Source organism: Mustelus asterias, chromosome 14 (assembly GCF_964213995.1).
Source record: "Mustelus asterias chromosome 14, sMusAst1.hap1.1, whole genome shotgun sequence".
In the NCBI taxonomy this organism is placed as follows: Eukaryota; Metazoa; Chordata; class Chondrichthyes; order Carcharhiniformes; family Triakidae; genus Mustelus; species Mustelus asterias.
In genome coordinates, this window is record NC_135814.1 from 19,908,130 (window position 1) to 19,911,761 (window position 3,632).

Below are 3,632 nucleotides of genomic sequence, written 5' to 3' on the forward strand. Positions count from 1 at the left end.
TCACATTCTGGAGATGCAGAGACAGTCAGAGGAACATCAGGAAGGGATGTCAGCTGCATCCCTCAGATTGCCACAGACATTGGAGGTGCCCACCGATCTTCGGGCTGAAGTGATAGTGCCAGCATGCCAACGCTGGTAAGATTAAAGTTTAAATTTATTTATTAGTCACAAGTAAGGCTTATATTAACACTGCAATGAAGTTACTGTGCAATTCCCCTAGTCACCACAGACCGGCGCCTGTTTGGGTCAATGCACCTAACCAGCACATCTTTCAGAATGTGGGAGGAAACTGGAGCACCCGGAGGAAACCCACGCAGACACGGGGAGGACATGCAAACTCCACACAGACAGTGATCCAAGCCGGGAATCGAACCTGGGTCCCTGGCACTGTGAAGCAGCAGTGCTAACCACTGTGCCACCATGCCACCCTAAAGTGGATATTGGGCTTCCTTCGAGCCGGAATTGAACCAGTGACCTAAGGATGTCAGTTTAAATCATCTCCAGTCCTCCGCTTTACCAGCTGAGCTATCGAAGGGGAGTTGCCATGGTGACCTTGGTCGAGGACATCGGTCATGCGTGTTAGGCCTTGGTGCCATCCATCAGTGGCTATGCGAAAGGGGGCGGGGCACCTCACTCCTCACTTCATCTCCCCCTTCTCCTCAAGGATTCAGCCAGAGGCCTTCTGGCACACACAGGGAGGAGAACTGGCAGCTGGGCATGCTGAACTCATCCAACCAGGTGCCTATGGGACTCTCCAACCCATCCAAACCCCTCTTCCTGAGACCACAATACTTCCAGCTCCACGGGCTGAGAAAGGTGCACCTGCCCCACATGAGGATACCCGATGCAGAGGAGGGCTGGTCCTCCAGGTCCTGGTCCTCCAGCTGACACCTCGCCACAGATAACAGGGCGTAGCAATCAGCAGGTTACCTCCACCTCCACTTTGGATTATGTATCAAGGCATGGCAGTAGGGTTCAGAAAGTTAAAAAGATTTAGGAGCACAGCAGTGGTTTGTATTCACAGCATGTACACAAAATGTGAATAGAATCACACCCATTTCACATCCCCTCTTGTGTATGCCTCCTTTTATGATGAGCTGTGTTGCTGTCGATTAGCTGTGATATCATGGTTCCCTCCCCACTTATTGCAGATGTCATTATCCTGCCTGTGTGCTGAGCTTCCATGTCCTCACAGTGCATGTCTCTTTCCCTGGTCATGCCCAATATCAGTGATGCCTCAACCTTTCTGTTGTGTTCTTGTGGAAGGAACCTCGTTCACATACCTTGCAGGGTTGTGTCATGTTCATTCTTGCCTGTGTAAGATTGAAGCAGAGAAATGTTCTATCTCTTCCGCATTCTTGAAAGGTGAAGGTGTAGTGTACAAGGACAGATGTGTTCAGACATGGAGAAAGGTAATTTAATGTGCAACTCCATGCACTCTCTGTCTCTCGGCAGCCTTTTCATGCTGTGAGCCCATGCTCAGAGCTCTGGTGTGCTGCTGTCAGCCAACCATGTTTTTGACTTCCAGCGTGTACATCTGCCAAGCTCGCCAATAAGTAGGGGCACCTTGCCACATCAAAGGGATGAAGCTCTGCCACATTATTGTCCTGGTGCTCAAACATCCAACTTAAGCGTCTCTCACCCTGTAATGGTGTCTATTGCAAGGGCAGGAGCTGTGTGTCACCTCCCCTGAGCACTCGCTGAGGGCACTAATTCCAAATGGGGATTCCTGGCAGGCATTAGAGCCTTTCAGCCTGCTCCCATGGCACACACTGTTGGTTTAAACAGTGGAGGGGAGCGCTGGGATAGGAAAAAATACGTACTTTGAGCTGAAATGGGCTCTTTGTTAGCAATGATGTGTTCCCTTGAGGACTTCATGATGTGTGAGCATTTCGGACTTTGCAAGTGCCATGGTTGTGTTGAAGAGGAGGTATTTTAATGTCAGGGAAGCACGTGTTTGATGTCTTCGTGATCAGGTGGTCTGAATCCATATTAAGGTGGGGACAAATTCAGCCCAGGATCCCAAACAGAGAGTGCCTAATGTCAGTAATTTGGAAGAAGGTACCAAAGTTAACTGAATCATCTCTATCTGGAACCACAGCAAGATGGCATCATCGACTGCTTTGTGCCAAATTTGATTTATCGGATTCACCATCGATGTTACACAGATGTGTGTTGCTCAAAATAGTTCTCCTTGAGGGGTCTTGTCAAATTGAAGGCATACAGCTATGGGAACATTCAGGATCGTGCAACAGCTCCTGCCTCCTGTAGGGTGCCATTGTGACAAGGATGCAGGAGAGATGCTTGAAGATGCAATGCCTTCTGATATCTGATGCCAGGATGCCCTCTTCCAGTTAGCATCTCATATCAACAAGGAAACATGCTCCCAAGACTTCCACCTCCTTTAAAGGATCAGGACAATGTGAGGCTGATGTATAACTATTCACTCTCACATTGAGGTGTATGGGTGAAATGAGAAGAATGGCAAAGCTGAGATTCATGTTGGCCCATGGTAGAGGGCATTTGCCCAAGAAAGAGCTCGCTGAAACCCCTTCATCCTCCTGGTGGAATCCGGTGGCTATCAATGTCTCATGTGCACATCCGGCTCATCTGGCCCCTGCTGTGGCTTCCTTCCCTGCAGCCTCAGCTTCCTCAAACTCATCACCCCCACCCCCTTCAAATTCCTCCTCCTCAGAGGAGACGTGCAACTCCTCCATCTTATCATCTGGCAAGTCCTCCCCCATTTGTGGCACCAGGTTATGCAGCACGTGGCAAGTCAGGATGATCCATGAGATTCTCAGGGGACTGTCCTGGAGTGTTCCGCCAGATTTGTCCAGGCATTGGAATTATGTTTGATGCCTTCGTGCTCAGGTGGTCTTTAGGATGCATATGATGTCCTTTACCAATGCACGGCCAACTGCAGAAGTGTTGTTTTACCTTCTCTCTGCAGGAGTCTGAGGTCACCCCGCAAGCATCATCGCCACGTCCTTTGTGGTATCCTTTGTCACTAAGGAGCCAGGGGTCCTGTGTGGTCCCTTGCAGATGTCTGGGATCTGCAATCTACTCAAGGTGTATGAGTGGTGGTCACTCCCTGGGCATAAAACTTGACATAAAACTTCATGATAAGCTTCTTATGGTCACAGAGCATTGAGCCTTTCTGTTTTATGTATTGGAGTGCCTGTTATCAGGGAGCTTTTATAGTCACATGAGTGCAGTCAATTGCATCCAGCACCTGTAGAATCTGGAAATCTCAGCAAAGCCCAGTATTTTGGCATTCTGGCTTGCTTGATCTCTGTTGACATAATTGTGGGTCTTGGCGAAAAAGGAAATTTGTGACCTCAAAAATTTATTTGTGTGTGAGCACTTGAAAGATTCCAAGTGGAGTCCTGAAAAGAGCCACTGGCAGAAGTTCAGAGTGGTGGTAACTTTCAGAGCCATTGGTAATGGATGTTCTCCCAGTCTCCGTGGTGCCAATTCCTGGAGAATGTGGTAAATGTGAGTCACCAGATCCCTGGATATGCGGAGGCATTGGTGACACTGGTTCTCGTACATCTGCAGATAAGATATGTGATTTCTGTACACTCTGTGTCTTGGGATCCACCTATGCACAATGTCTCTATGAGCCTCATCCC

At 48.8% G+C, this 3,632-nt stretch overlaps 1 non-coding gene across 1 annotated transcript; it reads right to left on the reverse strand.

Moving 5' to 3' along the window:
* Nucleotides 1–447: 447 nt before the first annotated feature.
* trnas-gga (transfer RNA serine (anticodon GGA)) lies at nucleotides 448–535 on the reverse strand. Its single transcript is given in 2 exon segments — nucleotides 448–483; nucleotides 499–535. It is a non-coding gene; the product is annotated as a tRNA-Ser (tRNA).
* Between the last annotated feature and the right edge of the window lie 3,097 nt (nucleotides 536–3,632).